This window comes from Arvicanthis niloticus, chromosome 30, assembly GCF_011762505.2.
Source record: "Arvicanthis niloticus isolate mArvNil1 chromosome 30, mArvNil1.pat.X, whole genome shotgun sequence".
NCBI classification, from domain to species: Eukaryota; Metazoa; Chordata; class Mammalia; order Rodentia; family Muridae; genus Arvicanthis; species Arvicanthis niloticus.
This window is the reverse complement of record NC_133438.1, coordinates 6,034,099-6,056,978: the sequence shown is the minus strand read 5'-3', so window position 1 is coordinate 6,056,978 and position 22,880 is coordinate 6,034,099.

Genomic DNA, 22,880 nt, shown 5'->3' with positions numbered 1-22,880 from the left:
ATTCTTAGATTTGGCCTTCTCATTGTGTCTTGGATTTCTTGTATATTTTGGGTTAGTAGCTTTTTGTATTTTGCATTTTCTTTGACAGTTGTGTCAATGTTTTTCATGGTATCTTCTGCACATGAGATTCTCTCTTCCATCTCTTGTATTCTGTTGGTAATACTTGTGTCTATGACTCCTGATGGTTTTTTTAAGTTTTCTATCTCCAGGGTGTTCTCCCTTTGTGATTTCTTTATTGTTTCTACTTCCATTTTTAGATCCTGCATGGTTTTGTTTAATTCCTTCTCCCGTTTGGTTGCATTTTCTTGCAATTCCTTAAGGGATTTTTGTGTTTCCTCTCTAAGGGTTTCTATCTGTTCTTTGAGAGTGTTATTTATGTCTTTCTTAAAGTCCTCTATCATCATCATGAGAAGTGATTTTAATTCTGAATCCTGCTTTTCTGGTGTGATAGGGTGTTCAGGGCTTGCTATGATGGGGGAACTGGGTTCTGATGATGCCATGTAACTTTGGTTTCTGATGCTTACATTCTTGCGCTTGCCTTTTGCCATCTGGTTAATTCTAGTGCTGCCTGTACTTCTGTCTCTGATTGAAGCCTGTCTTTCCAGTTGTCTCGCTTGTGTTTGGTCTTCTAGGAGTCCAGATGTCTCTGTGATATTTTCCAGCTGCCCTGATTACAGTGGTATCTCTAGGACGCCTCAGGATTTGGTGCCTCCAAGGTAGCAGTCCAGCTAGATGTCTGCTGTTCTGGGTGCAGTGTCTCCTCTTGGATATCTCAGGATATGTTGTCTGACACTCTGAGTTCAGTTGGTCCTCTGTGGCTCTGGGTTGAGTGGACCTTCCAGTATGTCTCAGGCGGTATCCGGGGTCCACACAACTGCAGACCTGGTAGAGGTCTGGTCCAGGCCTCAGACCCGGGAGATGGGCAGAAGGGAGGTGTTAGCCGGCAGGGGAGCGGGGGAGGGGTGCGGGGAGGGGTATCTGCTGGGTTCTGAGCACTCAGGGCGCCCAGCTATGAGCTCAGGGTAGTATGTTCGTTTTCCTACCTAAAGCTGGTTGTGGGATCTGTGGATCCCCCAGAATATGTCTGGTGGAATCAGGGGTGCACTCACCCGCAGGCCTCAGACCGGAGGAGGGGCGAGAGGCAGAAGGAGCGTGCTAGCACTGGCTATGGGTTCTATGGATCCCCCAGAATGTGTCTGGCGGACTCCTGGGTGCACTCACCCGCAGGCCTCAGACCAGAGGAGGGGCGAGCGGCAGAAGGGGCGTGCTAGCACTGGCTATGGGTTCTATGGATCCCCCAGAATGTGTCTGGCAGAATCTGGGGTGCACTCACCCGCAGGCCTCAGACTGGAGGCTATATCATATTCTTGACTGCATGCACTTCAAGCATTCCACATCAGTGTCTAGCTTAGGTGACTGTACAAGTGATGAATATCCAGGTGGATTGGTCTCCTGATGGCCCCTCCATCAGTTTCTGTTCCATGTTTTGTTTCTATATTTGCTCCCTTGAGTATTTTTGTTACTCATCCTAAGGAGAACTAAGGCATCCCCTCTTGGTCTTCCCTCTTCTTCATGAGCTTCATGTGGTTTGTGGGTTGAGTTTTCGCTATTCCAAGCTTTTGGGTTAACGTCCACTTAACAGTGAGTAAATACCATGTGTGTTCTTTTGTGATTGGGTTAACTCGCTCAGGATGATAATTTCTAGATCCATCCATTTACCTAAAAATTTCTCGAATCATTATTTTTAATAGCTGAGTAATACTCCATTGTGTAGATGTACCACATTTTTTGTATCCATTTTTGTATCCATTCCTCTGTTGAGGAATGTGCTTTCCTTTTCATTAAATTCTAAAAGTCTTTAATTTCTTTATTTTTTTCCTGACCAAGTTATCATTGAATAGATAGTTGTTCAGCATCCATGTGTATGTGGGCTTTCTGTTATTTCTGTTGTTATTGAAGAGCAGCCTTAGTCCATGGTGGTCCAATAGAGTACATTGGATTAATTCAATGTTCTTGTATCTGTTGAAGTTTGTTTCGTGTCCAAGTATATGGTCAGCTTTTGAGAAGATAAAATGAGGTGCTGAGAAAATGATATATTCTTTTATTTTAGGGTGAAATATTCTATAGATATCTGTTGAATCCATTTAGTTCATAAATTCTTTTAGTTTCATTGTGTCTCTGTTTAGGTTCTGTTTCCATGATCTGTCCATTTGTGAGAGGAGGGTGTTTAAATCTTCTACTATAATTGTGTGAGGTTCAGTGTGTGCTTTGAACTTCGTTAACATTTCTTTTACAAATATGGCTGCCCTTGCAATTGGGGCATAGCTGTTCATAAGTGAGAGTTGATCTTGATGTATTTTTTCTTTGATGAAATGGTAGTGGACATTCCTTATCTCTTTTCATAACTTTTGGGTTACATTGATTTTATTCGATATTAGAATGGCTACTTCAGCTTCTTTCTTTGGACCATTTGCTTGGAAATTTTTTCCAGCCTTTTACTTTGAGGTAGTGTCTGTCTTTGGCACTGAAGTATGTTTCCTGTATGCAGCAAAATGTATGGCCCTGTTTTCATATCCAGTCTATGTATTTCTATAGGGGAATTTAGTCCATTGATTTTGAAAGATATTACAGGCCAGTAATTTTTGGTTACTGTTATTTTTTAAGTTTATTTTTATTGGATATTATAGTTACATTTCAGATTTTATCCCATAACCCCCTACCCCCGATCACCCAGGAACCTCCTATGCCATCCCTCCTTCTCATGCTTCTATCAGGATGTGTCCCCACATACCCCCCACTCCCATCTCCCCACCCTTGAATTCCCCCCACTCAGTGTTCATCCTTCATGGGACCAAGAATCTCCTCTCCCACCTAAGCCAAACAAGGTCATCCTCCCCTACATGTACAGATGGAGTCATGGGTCCCTCCCTATGTGTTCCCAGGCTGGTGATTTAGACCTTGGGGAGCTCTGGTTGGTTGGTATTGTTGCTCTCCTCATGGGGCCACCAAACCTTTCAGCTCCTTCAGTCTTCTCTCTAAATTCTCCATTGGGAAACACTTGATCAGATCAGTGGTTGACTGTGAGCATCATCCTCAGAATGTGTCAGCCTTTTCCAGACCTCTAAGGAAACAGCTATATCAGGCTCTTGTCAGCATGCACTTCCTGAAATCCACAACAGTGTCTGCCTTTGGTGATTGTACATGGGATGGAGACACAGGGGGAATGGTCTCCAGATGGCTCCTCCTTCAGTTTCTGTCCCACACTTTGTTTGTTTCCATATTTGCTCCCTTGAGTATTTTTTTACTCCTTCTAAGTAAGACTGAGGCATCCACACTTGGTCTTCCTTCTTCATGAGCTTCATGTGGTCTGTGTGTTGAGTCTTGGCTATTCCAAGCTTTTGGGCTAACATCCACTTACCAGTGTGTTACCATGTGTGTTCTTTTGTGATTGGGTTAACTCACTCAAGATAATAAATTCTAAGAATTTCTCGAATTCATTATTTTTAATAGCTGAGTAATACTCCATTGTGTAAATGTACCACATTTTTTGTATCCATTCCTCTGTTGAGGGACATCTGGGTTCTTTCCAGTTTCTGGCTATTATAAATAAGGCTGCTATGAACATAGTGAGCAAATGTCCTTGTTATATGTTGGAGCATCTTTTGGGTATATGCCCAGGAGTGGTATAGCTGGATCCTCAGGTAATTGTATGTGCAATTTTCTGAGGAAATCTGAGACTGATTTCCAGAGTGGTTGTACCAGCTTGCAATCCCACCAACAATGGAGGAGTGTTCCTCTTTCTCCACATCCCCGCCAACATCTGCTATCACCTGAGTTTTTGATCTTGGCCATTCTGACTGGTGTGAGGTGGTATCTCAGGGTTGTTTTGATTTGCATTTTCTTGATGACTAAGGATGTTGAGCATTTCTTAAGGTGCTTCTCAGCCATTTGAGTTTCCTCAGTTGAGAATTCTTTGTTTAGCTCTGTAGTCCATTTTTTAATAAGGTTATTTGGTTGTCTGGAGTCTATATATTGGATATTAACCCTCTATCGGATGTAGGATTGGCAAAAATCTTTTCACAATGCATTGGTTGCCTTTTTGTTTTATAGACAATGTCCTTTGCCTTACAGAAGCTTTACAATTTGATGAGGTCCCATTTGTCAATTCTTGATCTTAGAGCATAAGCCATTGGTGTTCTGGTCAGGAACTATTCCCCTGTGCCTAGGTATTCGAGGGTCTTCCCCACCTTCTCTTCTATTAGTTTCAGTGTATCTGGCTTTATGTGAAGGTCTTTTATCAACTTGGACTTGAGCTTTGTACAAGGAGATAAGAATGGATTGATTTGCATCCTTCTACATGCTGACCTCCAGTTGAACCAGCACCACTTGTTGAAAATGCTGTCCTTTTTCCACTGGATGGTTTTAGCTCTTTGTCAAAGATCAAGTGATCATAAGTGTGTGGGTTCATTTCTGGATCTTCAATTCTATTCCATTGATCTTGCTGCTTGTCTCTGTACCAATACTATGTAGTTTTTATCACTATTGCTCTGTAGTACAGTTTGAGGTCAGGGACGGTGATTGCCCTAAAAGTTCTTTGATTGTTGAGAATAGTTCTTGCTATCCTGGGTTTTTTGTTATTCCAAATGAAGTTGCAAATTGCTTTTTCTATCTCTATGAAGAATTGATTTGGAATTTTTGATAGGGATTGCGTTGAATCTGTAGATTGCTTTTGGCAAGATGGCAATTTTTAGTAAATTAATCCTGCCAATTCAGGAGCATGGCAGATCTTTCCATCTTCTGAGATCTTCTTCGATTTCTTTCTTCAGAGACTTGAAGTTCTTGTTGTTCTGATCTTTAACTTGCTTGGTTAGATTCACTCCAAGATATTTTATTTTATTTGTGGCTACTGTGAAGGGTGTCATTTCCCTAATTTCTTTCTCAGCCTGTTTATCCTTTGAATAGAAGAAGGCTACTGATTTGTTTGAGTTGATTTTATATCCAGCCACATTGCTAAAGTTGCTTATCAGGTTTAGGAGTTCTCTGGTGGAGGTTTTAGGGTCACTTAAGTATACTATCATATCATCTGCAAATAGTGAAATTTTGACTTCTTCCTTTCCTATTTGTATCCCTTTGACTTCCTTTTGTTGTTTAATTGCACTGGCTCAGACTTCCAGTACTATATTGAATACGTAGGGTGAGAGTGGGCAGCCTTGTCTAGTCCCTGATTTTAGTGGGATTGCTTCAAGTTTCTCTCCATTTAGTTTGATGTTGTCTACTGGCTTGCTGTATATTGCTTTTACTATGTTTAGGTATGGGCCTTGAATTCCTGAGCTTTCCAAAACTTTTAACATGAAGGGATGTTGAATTTTGTCAAATGCTTTCTCAGCATCTAGTGAGATGACCATGTGGTTTTTTTTCTTTGAGTTTATTTATGTAGTGGATAACATTGATGGATTTATAAATATTGAACCTTCCCTGCATTCCTGGGATAAAGCCTACTTGATGATTATGATGGATGATTGTTTTGATGTGTTCTTGGATTCGGTTTGTGAGAATTTTATTGAGTATTTTTGCATCAATATTCATAAGAGTGATTGGTTTGTAGTTCTCTTTTTTTGTTGGGTCTTGGTGGGACTTAGGTATGAACGTAAATTTAGCTTCATAGAACGAATTGGGTAGTGTTCCTTCTGTTTCTATTCTGTGGAATAGTTTGAAGAGAATTGGTATTAGGTCTTCCTGGAAGGTCTGATAGAATTCTGTACTAAAACCATCTGGTCCTGGACTTTTTTTGGTGGGAAGACTTTTAATAGCTGCTTCTATTTTTTAGTGGTTATGGGACTGTTTAGATGGTTTCTATGCTCCTGATTTAACTTTGATACTTGGTATCTGTCTAGGAAATTGTCCATTTTATCCAGATTTTCCAATTTTGTTGAGTATAGGCCTTTGTAGTAGGATCTGATGGTTTTTTAATTGCCTCAATTTTTGTTGTTATCTCTCCCTTTTCAGTTCTGATTTTATTAATTTGAATACTATCTCTGTGCCCTTTGGTTAGTTTGGCTAAAGGTTTATCTATCTTGTTGATTTTCTCAAAGAACCAGCTCCTGGTTTTCTTGATATTTTGTATAGTTCTTTTTGTTTCTACTTGGTTGATTTCAGCCCTGAGTTTGATTATTTTCTGCAATCTACTCCTCTTGGATATATTAGCTTCTTTTTCTTCTAATGCTTTCAGGTGTGCTGTCAAGTTGTTAGTGTATGCTCTTTCCAGTTTCTTTTTGTAGGCACATAGAGCTATGAGTTTTCCTCTTAGTACTGCTTTCAGTGAGTCCCACAAGTTTTGGTATGATGTGTTTTTATTTTCATTGAATTAAAAAAGTCTTTAATTTCTTTCTTTATTTCTTCCTTGACTAAGTCATCATTGAGTAGAGCACTGTTCACTTTCCAAATGTATGTGGACTTTCCATTGTTTTTGTCATTATTAAAGACAAGCCTTATTCCATGGTGGTCAAATAGGTTACAAGGGATTATGTCAATCTTTTTGTTTCTGTTGAGTCATGTTTTGTGACCAATTATATTGTCTATTTTGGAGAAGGTTCCATGAGGTGCTGAGAAAAAGGTATATTCTTTTGTTTTAGGATGAAATGTTCTATAGATATCAGTTAAGTCCAATTGGTTCATAACTTCTGTTAGTTTCATTGTATCTCGGCTTAGTTTCTGTTTCCATGATCTGTCCATTACTGAGAGTGGGGTGTTGAAATCCCCCACTATTATTGTGTGAGATGCAATGTGTGCTTTGAGCTTTAGTAAAGTTTCTTTTGTGTATGTGGGTGCCCTTGCATTTGGGGCATAGATGTTCAGAATTTCGAGTTCCTCTTGATACATTTTTCCTTTGATGAATATGAAGTGTCCTTCTTTATCTTTTTTGCTTACTTTTGGTTGAAAAATGATTTTATTTGATATTAGAATCACTACTCCAGCTTGTTTCTTAGGACCATTTGCTTGGAAGATTGTTTTCCAACCTTTTACTCTGAGGTAGTGTCTGTCTTTTTCACAAAGGTGCGTTTCCTGTATGCAGCAAAATGTTGGGCCCTGATTACATATCCAGTCTGATAGTCTATGTCTTTTTACTGGAGAATTGAGTCCATTGATATTAAGAGATATTAAGGAAAATGAATGTTATTTTCTGTTATTTTTGTTATTGGCGGTGGAGATATGTTTGTATACCTACCTTCTTTTAGGGTTGTTGGAAGATTACTTTCTTGCTTTTTCTAGGTTGTAGTTTCCCTCCTTTGTGTTGAAGTTTTCTACCAATTGTCCTTTGAAGTGCTGGATTTGTGGTAAACTATTGTGTAAATTTGGGTGTGTCATGGAATATCTTGGTTTCTCCATCAATATTGATTTAGTGTTTTGCTGGGTATAGTAGTCTGGGCTGGCATTTATGTTCTTTTAGGGTCTGTATGATATCGGTCCAGGATCTTCTGGCTTTTATGGTCTCTGGTGAGATGTCTGGTGTAATTCTTATAGGTCTGCCTTTATATGTTACTTTACCTTTTTTCCTTACTGCTTTTAGAATTTTTTCTTTGTTTTGTACATTTGATGTTTTGATTATTATGTGGAAGGAGGTATTTCCTTCCTGGTCTAGGCTATTTGGAGTTTTGTAGGCTTCTTGTATATTTATGGACATCTCTTTCTGTAGGTTAGGAACATTTTCCTTATAATTTTGTTGAAGATATTTACTGGCCCTTTAAGTTGGGAGTCTTCACCCTCCTCTATACCTATTATCCTTAGATTTGGCCTTCTCATTGTGTCCTGGATTTCCTGGATGTTTTGGGTTAGTAGCTTTTTGTATTTTGCATTTTTTAAACAGTTGTGTCAATGTTTTCCATGGTATCTTCTGCACATGAGATTCTCTCTTCTATCTCTTGTATTCTGTTGGTGATACTTGTGTATATGACTCCTGATCTTTTCCCTATCACCAGGGTAGTCTCACTTTGTGATTTCTTTATTGGTTCTATTTCCATTTTTATATTCTGGACAGTTTTGTGTAATTCCTTCACCTACTTGGTTGTGTTTTCTTGCAATTCTTTAAGGGAGGTTTGTGTTTCCTCTTTAAGGGCTTTTACCTGTCTACTTGTGTTCTCCTTAAATTCTTTGAGAGTGTTATTTATGTCTTTCTTAAAGTCCTCTATCATCATCATGAGAAGTCATTTTAATCCTGAATCCCGCTTTTCTGGTGTGATGGTGTGTTCATGGCTTGCTATGATGGGAGAACTGGGTTCTGATGATGCCATGTAACTTTGGATTCTGTTGCTTATGTACTTGCGTTTGCCTTTTGCCATCTGGCTAACTCTAGTGTTGTCTGCACTCACTGTCTCTGACTGGCGCCTGCCTTTCCAGTTGTCTTGCTTGTGTCTGAACTTCTCAGGGTTCAGATGTCTGTGTGATCTTTTATCCTGAGTTCCAGTTGCTCTGAGTACAGTGGCTCCTCTAGGATGTCTCAGGATATGGAGTCTCCATGGTAGCAGACCAGCTACATGTCTGTTTCTCCCTTTTTCAGTGTCTCCTCTAGGATGTCTCAGGATAAGGTGTTTACTGCTCTGAGTGCAGTGGCTCCTCTAGGATGTCTCAGGATATGGGTGCCCACTGCTCTGACTTCAGTGGCTCCTCTAGGATGTGTGGAGATATGGTGTCTGTCGCTCTGAGTTCAGTTGTTCCTCTAGGATGTCTCAGGCTATAGTGTCTGTTGCTCTGAGTTCAGTGGCCCCTCAAAGATGTCTTGGGATATGATGTCCACACGGGAGCAGACCAGGTGGGTGTCTGCTCCAGGCACCAGGTCCTGGTGAGGAGTGGAAGGGGAGTGGTATTCTGCAGGGGCAGGGTTTCGGTGTCTACTGGGACCTGAGTGCTGCCTGCACCCAGTTATGGGTCTGGGGCTGGCATAGGGCAGTGTGTGAATGTTCTTACTTTCCACTCTGTGTTTAGTGGTCCCTCTAGAATGTCTCGGGATCAGTTACTGTTATTTTTGTTGTTAGTTGTAGTATTATGTTTGTGTGGTTCTCTTCCTTTGGGTTCTTGTGATATGAATAATTTTTGATTTTTCTTGGTTGTAGTTTCCCAGTTTGTGTTGGAGTTTTCCTTCTATCATCTTCTCTAGGCCTGGATTCCTGGAAAGATTCTGTTTAGATTCAGTCTTGTCTTGGAATACCTTGGTCTCTCCATCTATTGTAATTGAGAGTTTTGCTAGGTATTTTAGCCTGGGCTGGCATTTGTGTTCTCTTCGTGTCTGTATGTCATCTGCCCATGATCTGGCTTTTTGTGTCTCTGTTAAGAAATCTGGTACAATTCTGGTAAGTTTGCTTTTCTATGTGACCTAGCATATTTCTTTTGCTGTTTTGTAATTTTTTAATTTGATTATTACGTAGCCAGTGGATTTTCTTTTCTGCTCCAATCTAATTGGTGTTCAATACACTTCTTTCTTTAAGTTATAAAAGTTTTCTTCTATGATTTTGTTGATAATATTTTCTTGCCCTTGGAGCTGAGACTTTTCACTTTCTTCTATTACTATTATATTCTTAGGTTAGGTCTTTTTATGGCATTTCCAGATTTCCTGGGTGTTTGCATCAGGAAATTTTTAGCTTTATCATTTTTTGGCTGATGTATCAGTTATTTATATTGTATCTTCTATGCCAGAAATTTTCTCTTAGGTCTCTAGTATTTTGTTTGTGTTGCTTGTATCTGTTGTTCCTGTTCTCTTCCCTAGGTTTTCCATCTCCTGGAATCACTCAGTTTGTATTTTATTTATTGCTTCTATTTCCATTGTCATGTCTTTCACAGTTTTATTTCCTTCACCCCTTTAATTTTATTTTCCTCTATATCTTTAATGGATTTATTTGTTTCCCCTTTAAAGGCCTCTATCGTCTTTATAAGATTTGAATTAAGGTCATTGCTTCAGTTGTGTTAGGATTTCCAGGGCTTGCTGTAGTGGGGTAGCTGTGCTCTGAAGGTGTCACATTGCCCTGGATTTTGTTAACGTGTACATTCAAAGGCTTTTGGCAGTCTGCATGGCTTTTGTCACAGGATGTTATTGTTGAAGTAGAAATTGGATGTGCATTAACTTTGATGGTCCTGGTGTGGCAGACTTCTGATAGGTATCCTTGGATTTGATGGTTCCAGATCTGCAGGTCTTTATGGGTCAGGATCTGCAGGTCTTTATGGTTCAGGACCCACATTTCTGTTTGATTTAGAATCCACATTTCTATATGATTCAGTATCTGTAGGTCTGATGAAGGTGGAGAAAGAGGTCAAGGGAAAATGGGGGTCTCTTTTGGATACCAAGCTTCTCAGGCAGCTTGGCTTGCTCTAGAGAATTCAGCATGCAGGGAAGATGTGTAGAGAAAGGGAAGCTATCCTGTATGGTTCAGGCTCTGCAGGTATGATGAAAGTTTAGGGGAGGTTGCTGAAGACCTTGAATAAATATTCTAATAACCTCACATAAGACAGTGGTGGCAGAAACAAATAAACAATGTCATCAAACTGTGGTGTTAGGAACCATGAATGTAATTGTGATTACTCAAACAAAGTATGAGTACAAGGCTGTGAACATGAGCTTGGGCAATTTCTAAACAGCTATACCACCAAGAAACCCTCTATCTCTTTCTCTCTTACCTTTCTACTCCAGGAAAAGTAATATCAGCACGAGGACTAGGATAGTGAAACCCTATCACCTTACATAAGAAAGTACTTATCTGGCCAGTCCCATGAAGAACACATGTTGACATCACAGTTACTGATACTGAAACAGGGAAATACCATCTTTCTTTCATGTCATCTTCAAAGGATAAATTTTCAAATTCACAAGCATCCCCAGGACCAGCCAGTCACCAAAGTTCAGGTGAGACAATGGAAATTTCCATTTCCTAGCACAATAATAGACCCAAAGTTGTCTACAGTATCATGCCCAGAACCTGAACTTATTACCTCCAATACCAGATATTACTTAAAGATCTTCAGGAATACTTAAGCCTGGTAGTTTTAACATCATAATATTGTGATAATTCAAAAAAAGTAGAAAAGTGAAACAGCCTCATAGATACAAGTAAAAAGAGAGCAAAGAAATAAAAAAAATGCTAGTGTTCTTGGCTACAATTTGGCAAAAGTTGTGAAGGACCACTGAATCTTAGGGAGAAAAGAGTTTAGAGTCTTTTCCAAGACATGCCATAAGGAACATTTGTCTTGAGACAATGGACTAATCTTGAGATTATGGTCGCTGGTACTAAGGTTATAAATGTGTCCTGTCTTAGAATACTGTGCTGGTTTTATCCAACAATACATGTTCATAAATAGAATCTGAAAGGGTTTCTCTTTGTAAAATTAAATACTGTGGCATGTGAATGTTGGTTGCCTGGCTTGAAAAACAGAGGGATTGTTCATTTCTGTGAGGAAGAGAGAAAAAAAATGTTCTTTAAAAAGATATTAGAAACCAGAATACTTAATGAATCCCCTGAACTGTGAGAAAAAAAGAAGTTCCCTTACCATGCTAGCAATGATTTGGCAAACCCATAACAGGAAGGTACTGCCCTCAAAATGAAAAAAAAAAGTTAGATGGTGGAGACCTGTCACAGAAGCACAGCTTACTGTATTATGAGGGCTCATCAGGATCTGCTTGTTCAGAATGCAGCTGTGCCTTGGTGATATATGAAGAGGGAAAGTGGACACTTAGGTCTGTAAGGGGAACTACATTACGTTGAGGATTAACTTCACATGGACACCCCAGGGGATCCAATCTAGGTTTCAGTGTGGAAAACCTCTGAGAGAAATGTTTTCTTCTAGATCTAACTGTGGAGCACAGGACTATAATATAGGCAGGTGAGTGTCCCCAGACATCACAGGATATTATTCTTCACTCAGAAGGGCAAGCCTCTCTTTTGCTGTCTAGTGGGTCAATTCTTCCAAATGGGGATAGGAAAAAAGACTTATGGACTAATGTTTTGATCCTGTGACTATTCCTTATGAGGGATGGTATATGAGAATACGTTGTATTGGGATTCAGCCTGTGATTTCCTTGCAGGACCCTTACCAAAGCCCATTATCTGGGCTGAACAAGGCTCTGTGGTTGCCATATGTACAACTGTGAGTATTTCAGGTATCATGGGAGGCCCAGAAGTACCATATGCATAAAGAGATAAGCAAAGTTCCTTGGGACATACACTTAGCTCAGGAATCCAGGATTGAGGCCAACTTCTTAATCCTATGTATGGCAGACATCTCTGCAGGGATATATAAGTATTACTATACAAGCTCTGTTGGCTTCTCAGAACACAATGATACCCTGTAACTGGTGACCAGGACTGAGAAGACACTCAGACATCCCAGCAGAAGTTTTCTCCTAAGAAGGAAGTTTATTCTCCAAGAATACTCCTCCCAGAGCCCAATCCTAGGTGACAATATGAATAGCTCAAGTTCATTTATTACACTGCCTCTGATATTTTAGGAACCTTTGGAAAACACAACATATCAGTCTGGGCCTGCTGTGATGTGACCTAAAATGAGTCCATAACCATGCAGTGTAGCTCATGGATGGAACTTGGCAGATCCATTCCAATCCAGGAAAGAAAACACAATCTCTTATGGTCCTTGAAAATGCCAATCAGCTATTCTTAGATCTAGGCTCTCCAATTCCCAACCACACTGGAACATTCAGATGCTATGGCTATTTCAGGAACCAGCCCTAGGTGTGACATGTTAGGCATGTAACATGCTTGGCATCCTAGTTTTAAGAAAGGACCACAGACCAATCTTTTCTTAGTGTATATGGTCACCTTGATCTCATTTGTAAGAAGATCTCTAACCTACAATAAAAGTAAGGAAAAATTTCAGTTCAACAGTCTCCCCCCCCCCCCATAGATTCATGTCACCAGCATCTCCTGATGCAAGTAATGATGTCTTTTTCATGAGACATTGTAACTTAGTTAGGGCTGGAAGGTTTGATGAGGACACACAGTGGATCGAGTGATCAGACATTTTCTCTGTTCTCATTATGATTCTATTTGTATGGTAAAACTCCACAATCTAAAACAACACAAGGAGAAAAGGGTTCCTACATCTTATAGCTTACAGTTCATCATCAGGAGTATTAGAAATCAGCACTATAGGCAGGAACTGAAGTAGAGGTCATAGAGGAGTATTGCTTATAGGCTTTCTCCCCAAAGGCTTGCTCAGATTGCCTTCTTATACCATCAAGGTCCTAACACCCAGAGTCAGAATCACCCTCAGTGTCTGAGCCCTCCAACATTAATTATCAGCCAGAAAAAAATCTCTTTACAGACTTGCTTACAGCCCAATATTATACACATATTTTCTTAATTGATGCTGTCTCTTTCTAGATTAATCTAGCTTATATCAAGTTAGCAAAACCTAATGATAACAGTCTCCAATGGCAGCCTCTGTCAATCATTCCCCTCTTTGTTTTTATTTTCTGGTAGAACATTCTGAGTCTCATAACAACAGCTGGTCACCAAACAATTGTGGTATATGTAGTACACAGTCAGGTAGTTCTGAGTTTCTATCCTCCCTAGATATTCAATGATAAACTTTAGTGCAGCTTGGTGGGGGCTGAGCTGTAACCTTGTCAAACTTTCAAGAAACCAGAAGCACAAAATATCACCTGCAAGAGGGTTATAGCCAGTTGGAATTACTTACAGTCCAAAATGAGGTAGAAAGACACAGACCATAATCAAGGGCTGTAAAGTCCTATTTATCTCTTCATCAAGTTCTAGAAGAATTCAAGGACAAATTATCCTCACCCTCACTTAGGATGGTAAGTGGGGACTTTCCTGAGATTTAGGTATAGCAAGGTATGATATCATTATGTGTTGGTGAAGCTTTCTCTAAAGTTGGAAAACTGAGGGAAAGAAACTGAGAAACATCAGAAAAAAATGATGCATGATTTACCAGATGAGATACCATGAGAATAATATACATTTGCATAAAATACTTATTATTTAAAACATGACAAGCTCAAAATAATGGCCTAGCTCTTTTAAGTATTTTATATAGTCAACTCTAATTCTTTGATTCTCTGGGAAAGCCATTAGAACATAAAAAAAAAAAACCTGACCATGTAAGGAGCAGATGAGAAGGATAACTTTATATGAAGAGATATCCAGAGTCTGGTCCTGTCAAGGTGATGTGGAACTGAGTACACAAATTTTTATCATGAGAAGTGTTTTGTGTGACTTGATTTCTTTGACTTCATTACACAGAACTCCCAGATTTACACCATCACAGTCACATAGTTGAAAATCTCACATGGATAATTGTGGCTGCCTTGATTCTAGTGAATCTCATGGTTCTGCCATTAGAGGACTGGAACAGTAAGGAATTGAAACAAAATGCAAGGAGGAGACAAGTAATAAAGACCACTAGGTTCCAAATTAGAAGACTATAGGAGATAATTCTGTTGGTCCCAGACAACTGTGTAGAGAATTCTGGGTATACATTAAGGATTTGTACTATGAGAAAGTTCAGGGAGCAAATGTGTTCTGTGTGTTTAGAATTCTGTGTATTGCATCAAGAGCACTTTGATTGCTCATCTGTGCTGCTTTTACCGCACATCAGTGTGACTATTTGCCAACTTTCTTCTCTTCTCATCTGATATCCATGTGTCCTGTATGCCATGGGCCCTTTCTTTCCCTCACCTTCAATAGCATTTTTATTTACATTGCCAAAGTCAATTTTGACCACTGTGAGCCTTTACTTTTACCAATATAAAAGAGAAACTAGTTCTTGTTATGAAAATTATGGGGAAAGCCAAATTCCAGAGTAAGCTAAATGGAATGAAAATAATGCCCTCAAACTCTCTCTGTAACCTTTAGTATCTTCAGTATTTATTACTAGAATTATCAGCTGACTCTTTCTAAAACTTCATATTTGATTTCAATGAAATGACAATAATAGAAAATGAAGAACTGAGACATTATTACCATGAGTTTGAATGGTGTCATGACTTTTAAGTATTACTGTAAAACACTTATGTGGTGTTTTGAATAAATTTGGCCACCACAGACTCATGGGTTTGAATGTTTGGCATTATTAGGTGCTATGGCCTTGTTAAAATAGATTTGGTTGCCATTTTGTCCTATTGATAATGTCCTTTCCTTACAGAATCTCTTCAATGTTACTGGGGTTCCATTTGTAGATCTTAGAGCATAAGCCATTGGTGTTCTGTTCAGGAAATTTCCCCTGTGCCCACCTGTTCGAGGCTTTTCCCTACTTTCTTTTCTATTAGTTTCAGTGTATCTCTGAATTTGTAAATGAAACACACACACACACACATACACACACACACAGAGAGAGAGAGAGAGAGAGAGAGAGAGAGAGAGAGAGAGAGAGAGAAGCCAGTTAATTTCAAATGTCTTGAGTAGCTCAAAGGCTGGACAGTTCTAATCCTCCCCACCACTAATGCACATTTCCCTCCTGTAATCCTGGCTTAATGCCCTCTAATTCTATATTTTATCTTTGTTTTCTTGGCTTCTTCTGGGTGACTCCCTAGTCTTTGCTGCCTAAGATGTGGTAGCCCTTCTAGGCATATTCCTTCTTCTACATTTTGGGTGATTTTCCTTCTGCACCTCTAAATCTGATCTATCTCCATCTGAATCATGGTGATTTGTCTCTCCTTCCTTCCAATTCCTTGCCCATGTAAATCCCAAAGTCCTACCTCTGTCTATTTGCCCAACTATTGACATTTTATTGATTAAGCAAAAACAAATTAGGGACAAGGACCTTCAGCTTTTGGACATGCATATTTCTTATTTGGGGGGCTGGGTTAATTCAAAGCATTAGAACCAATCACCAACAGAAGCTTAATCAGACAACTGAAGACATCCCTGGGTGTCAGCATCATAAAAAAATGACTGATGTGTTTTCTAGGGCCAATAGCACCATGGGTTCAGCTAAGTTTAATGGCATTTGCCATTAAGAATTTGCCCAGTTTACATTTCCATAGCTAAGGTTGCTTTCTAAATGCAAAGTGAAGATATAATATAGAGAATGACTTTTAAACAATTATTTTGTATAATTAAGCTAGTTGTTCGTGACTCCAACCAATTCCAGGTACATAGATGACAGATGCTCATATAAAACAATGTGAAGTAAAGGGATCCATGAAAACAATAGCAAATCAATTTTAGAAAACTGAAACCCTTAAAAAATTAATTTAGAAGTACAAAAAATACTTCAGCCACGTACTGTCAAAAGGACACTGGAATTGATGACTATTTACATTTATTATTAGGGAAATAGAGCACTATAGAAAAATCAAGTTATTTGACGTGATCAAAGGCCTCTTTCAATTACTTTTAAAAGGTGGGTTTTTTTCTTAGCTAAGAGAAATCTTATTGCATAAGTGTCAGGATGGGATCAAGAAAGGGGTGCACAACACTGTATTTTCCTCCTTGGCAGCCTGAGATGTTCCCTTTACTAGGGACCTGGATATAGGTCAAACTAGAGTTTGTAGTTTCAACATAGGGAAGAATTTTATGACTAGCCAGCATTAAATAGAAGTGGAGTTCACTAAAGATATTTGAGAGTAGGCATCAACATGATGATTAAGAAAAGTTACCCAGACAGCGTGGTAAGGGTTTCCCCAAGATAGTCACAATTTACTGTCTTATATTTTATTAGTGAAGATATATCTTATAAATCATGATTTTTATTTTACACAACACTCAAAAAGTATCTTGTGTTCTTATGGTGAATAGACAAAATAAAATATTTTTGCCTTTTTGACTATAAAAAAAAAACAAGAAAAGAAATAGGCTTTGCCTTGTTAGAGGAAGCGTGTTACTGTTTGGTCAGGCTTTGAGGTATCCTAGTACTCAACCTCTGCTCACAGAGTAAGAGAATCTCTTTCTGACTCCCTTCAGATCATGATGCAGAACTCTCAGCTGGTCTCAAATACCACAACTGAGCCTGTATGTTGCCATGCTTCCCACCATGTTGATAATGAGCTGAACCTCTGGGACTGTAGGACAATCCAAATTAAATGTTTATAAAATGTTCCTTGGCAATTCAATTCACAGACTATATGCAGCCCCAAAAGAAATACCAAAGTGTCCATGCTTTAGTGCTTCTTAGAAGGAAGAACAAAATATTAACAGAAAGAAATATGGAGACAAAGTATAGAGCAGAGACTGAAGGAAAGGCCATGCAGAGACTTCCCCACCTGGATATCCATCCCATATACAGTCATCAAACCTGGACTCTATTGTGGATGCAGGAAAGTGTTTGCTGATGAAAGCCTGATATAGCTGTCTCTTGAGAGGCTCTGCCAGAGCCTGACAAATACAGAGGTGGATGCTCGTAGCCAACCATTGAACTGAGCACAGGGTCTCTGGTGGAGGAGTTGAAGAAGGGATTGAAGGAGCTGAGGCAGTTTGCAGCCCTGGGGGTTGGGAGCAACAGTGTCAACTGGCCAGACACCCAGGAGCTCCCAGGGACTGAACCACCAACAAAAGAGTACACATGGAGGAGCCCATGGCTCTGGCCACATATGTGTCAGAGGATGGCCTTGTTGTAAGTCAGTGGGAAGAGCAGCTCTTGGGCCTGAGGGTGTTCAGTGCCCCAGTGTAGGGAAATGCCAGGGTAGGAAGATGGGAGTGGGTGGGTGGGTGGGGGAGCCCCCTCATAGAGGCAGGGGGGATGGAACAAGGGGGTTCTGAAGGGGAGACCTGGAAAGGGGAAAACAATCGAAATGTAAATAAAGAAAATATCCAATAAAGAAGAAAGGAAAGGGAAGGGAAGGGAAGGGAAGGGAAGGGAAGGGAAGGGAAGGGAAGGGAAGGGAAGGGAAGGGAAGGGAAGGAAAGGAAAGGAAAGGAAAGGAAAGGAAAGGAAAGGAAAGGAAAGGAAAGGAAAGGAAAGGAAAGGAAAGGAAAGGAAATATGAGGGCGTTCCTTGGCCATGGTTTCTTTATAGCAATGAAACCCTAAGTAAGACAACTTGTAAATAAAAAAAACACTACAGACCAGAAATTTGTACATCTCCATGAACTTCAGTGAAGCTAGAACAATATTCTGAAGCTGTGTGCTTTACATTCCATACATTTTCACTTCATACATACATACATACATTACATTTTACATTTACATACATACATTTTACACTTCCACTCAAAAAAATCTTTTTTTTTTGTTTTGTTTTGTTTTGTTTTGTTTTGTTTTTCGAGACAGGGTTTCTCTGTATAGCCCTGGCTGTCCTGGAACTCACTCTGTAGACCAGGCTGGCCTCGAACTCAGAAATCCGCCTGCCTCTGCCTCCCAAGTGCTGGGATTAAAGGTGTGCGCCACCACCGCCCGGCCAAAAAATCATTTATTAAACAGGCTTTATATTTGGCATTTGGTAGTTACTGTGTGTATTCCACTTACAGTCACTTGTAACTTCAAGACAAGCTTACATGTATGAGGTTCAGGAATGATGCAGAGTTGATCCTTTCCTTCTCACTCGAAAATCTCACTGCTATTTATGTTTCACACAAAGGTAGTTGTTTTGTATGTAGCCTTATTCTACCTATATACAATCACTAATTATGAGTATTTACTTTTTTCCTAATTAGGAAAGCATGGATTCTTTTAAAAGATAATATGTTATTAATTCTTTGAGAATCTCATAAAATATATTTTGGCCATATTTATACATTCTCCCCAGTTCCTCTGCTATTAACCGTTAACAACCTACCCATCCTGAACCTCTAAGAAGATAATTTAAAATGACACTTTTATTCCTCTGTTAGTTATGCCAACTGTATTCCATTTCCTGTGGTCTTTAATGACCTTTCTCTTCTGACAAAAAGTGCATGTACTCAATTTACTTTATTATCTGATTGTGTTATGTAAAGTTTCAAGTTCTGTGTGAAACATGATGAGGAGTAAGGACACATTACATTTCTCATTATCTTCAAAGGCCATTTTTTACTTTATTAATTAAATATAATATTACTCCAATGTATTCAAATATGATATCATTAAAAAGATGATATTCTACATTCCTAAGTTTCTGTGAGGTTTTATGTGGAATAGCCGTGTCATAATGAAAAATACTGCTTCTGCTATGACCTCTGCTTTTGTTCTTTACTACAATTTGCTGTGATGGATGACATTACTATGCTTTTAGATGTTGAACAGATGTTACAAAGCCATTCCATACATTCATGTTGAATAATTATGTTCACAGATCACTGGACACTGTTATAAACTCATTGTGTGTCATTGACTTCTAATAGAAGATAGTATTAAAATGTACTATTAGACAATACTTTAGTTCTGCACGTGTCATAGGTAGGGAAAGTACCAAGAATACAAGTTCAGGTGGAAAAATAAGGTACTACTTCCACATATGTGTTCCATTGCAAGTCAGATAGCACTTTAATGTGTGTGTGAATGCATATACATATATATATATATATACATATGTATATATATGACTATTTTTGAACCCTTATTGTTTGACTATTTCATATATTGATATGATATAATTAGAAATTGTTACTTGAACTTTATTCTTGTAGCCTACTCTTTCACAAATGAAAACTTTCTTCTCACAATGTCCCTCTTCTACACTGAGCTCCTTTTTTGAGTGTTCCACAGAATCCAAAAAGAATTACATGCCCAACAGGGTAATACCCAGAAGGTTAGAAAATGACAGCCCTCTCACTATGAGTAGTAACTGCCAACAGTCCCTCTGGGGGGGGCTCTTTTCACATCAATCATTTTTGTTTCTTTTTCTTTGATATAAAAACATTCACTTCATTTTTGTAAAATGTTTTTAAGGTATTTAGCTGAAGTGCCTAAGCTAAAGCAGAGAATACATTTAAGGGAAATTAAGTGTAATTTAAATCAAGAACAATAAATTGCACCTTTATCACTTAAAGGTAAAAGTTTCTGTGTTTTTCTCTTTTTGGGTGTGTGTTCACAGTCTTTTTTTCTAAGAGAATGCATGATATTTTGGGGTCATGTAACATCCCCCTCTTTCTTTCTCTTTCTCTCTTTCACTCTCTCTCCTCTCTCTCTCTCTCTCTCTCTCTCTCTCTCTCTCTCTCTCTCTCTCTCTCTCCCTCTCAACCAACCCTTTTTCTTTTTCTGCAATGGCCCTTGAGACATGGTAGGAGGGTAATGGTATAGATATATCATTAGGCCTGAGTATTCCACAATGTTTTGTGGCTCACACATATTCTGTAACTTTGTGTTCACCATCATGTACTGTAGACATTCTTTGCTGAGGGTTGAGAGAGATGGGCTAATTAATGGGTATAATGATAAGTCATTGGGAATTTGTTTGCTTCTGTGACTATCAGATTCATGGCACTGTGTTCAACACTAGGGTGCATGGGACTTCTTACCACTGGTTGTTAACTCCACTATTGGAGCAAGATGTGATTTGTCTTGTTGAGGGAGCCTTTTGCCAATCAGAATATAGTTTGTGGCTTTCACATCATTTGCTCCAGAATGTGCCAGTTAGTGTGAGTTTCCACTCCAATCATTTTTTTTAGCTTACAGGGTTCACAGATGGCTAGGGCAGGTAATTAAATTTTTTCTCCCTTTTTGGCAATACTACCTTCTAATATGAAAGATACCAAGTAGATTCGAAGCTTCCAGAAGAGATCCTGACATTGGGCATTTTGTTTCTTATTCTGTGGTGTCTAATATGGCAATTTTTACCCTGTCCAAGGCAACTCCAGCTAAATATTCAATATGCATATATGCATCAATGTATATGTGTATATATATATATGGATCCTACAGTAGAACTTTTCTTCTATGTGAACCTTCTGAAATGTATTTAGGGATACTTATCCCTCTATCTAGTCCACGTTCTATCCTATCATATCCACCCTCGTATTAATTCTCCATGTACTTTGATTCTTCTTCATTCTGTGATAGTATTTTGTTTTATCCACATCCCTTTAAGTTTTACTCACTGACTCATTTTCATATATATATATATATATATATATATATATATATATGTGTGTGTGTGTGTGTGTGTGTGTGTGTGTGTGTGTGTGTGTGTGTATTCTAAATGAAGCAAACATATTTGAGGTTTCAATGCTAACACCGACAAATGAGAGAAAACATTTGGTGTTTATACTAGTGGCTCTTAGTTTGCTCACCCACAATGAAGGTTTCTAGCTCCATTCATCTGTCTTTGAAGTACATCTCATTCTCCACTCTTCCACAATGGAATCTGATGTGAGAGAAGCTGGTAATTTTGTGCCAGCATTGAGAAAAACATCCAAAGGGTATATTTCTTTTGTAAATTTTCATGTTTGTCTGCAGAAATCCAAATATACATTCTGACATGCACTCATGTTGATGTTGATAGGTATTCCTTATTTAGTATTCAGAGATATGGATTGTGTTGAAAACATAGCATTTGTTTGAAAGAGCAGATTGAAGAAATGGCTAATTGGTCCAACTTGAAACCCACCCCATGGACAAGCACCAATCCCTGACTCTATTGATGATGATCTGTCATGCTTGCAGACTGGAATCTAGCATAATTGTCTTCTGAGAGGTTCTAACCAGCTCCTGACTGAAATGGATAAAGAGACCCACAGACAAACATTGGACAGAGGTCTGGACTCTTATAGAACACTCAGCAGAAGGATCTATGGCCCAGGAAGGGATAGGAACCTCACATGAATGCCAACAGAGTCAAATAGCCTTGACATCCTGGAGCTCTCAGAGACTGAGCCAACAACCAAAGAACATACATGGACTGGAACAAGGCCCCCAACATATACATAGCAGACATGCAGCTCAGTGTCCAGGGTTCCTCAAAAATTGGAGCTGTGGCTGTCCCTAAAGCTGTAGCCTGACTTTGGCATCCATTCTCCAGCAAGTCTGCCTTGTCTGACCTCAGTGGGAGAAGATGTGCATAATCTGGCAGAGACTTGATGTGCCAGGGTGAGGGTTACTCGGGGCAGGGGTGTTCCACCCTCTCAGAGGAGAGGGGAGGGAGGATGAGATGATGGGAGGGCAGGTAGGGGCAACATTTGGGATGTTAATTAATGAGTTAATTAATTAATTAAAATAGCAAGCAAGACCCCATCAGCTCAGACTTAGATTACATTGATTTACTGTTTTTTTTTTTTCAGTTTGGGTTTCTAAATGCCACTATTTTCAGTTTTTACATATGTTTCACATTTTTCCTCTACAAATTCACTAAGTACAGAGCTCTCAAATAATTTTAATTTTACTCTCTTTGAATTGAATTCTTTCCAAGGAGTCACAGAATCTTTTCCATTTTTTTTTTTTTTTGAGAGCTATATTTCTGTGGTTTTGGAACAACATAAAAGCTGGCGCTTGTTTCTTTGAAGTGAATGAAACTAGTGACTTCCAGAGGTAATGAACTTAGAGCTGCTATTATATCAACACTATGTAATGTTATGCAATTTTGAGGTCTTAAAATGAAGAAGCCTGGATGAAGGGGACTGGGGGTAGAGAGTTTTAAAAGTATGGGACAAGATATATGAAAAGACAGTTTTTATGAAAAGCAGCAATCCTTGTCCCATCCTGTCTATTCTTTGGTCCTGAGATACAGGACACCAGCCACTATTTTATCTGAGTCTTTTCAAATAAGCAGGGCTGGTGTCACTTTCTAATTGTTTCCAGTACTGACTGCAACAGTCTCATCAATTTTTATGAGCTGCCTTTGACTTATCTTTTCCTGTGTAGCAATGTACTTTAACATTTGAAAGCCCAATTTGACAATTCTCACAAGGCTGTACTTGGTTCAGGAATGATGTACTTATCTGGGTAGGTCTAGTGCACTGTCCTCCTGAAATTGCAGGCAAGCTGTTTTCTAAGTCTATGATGAAATTTCAAGGC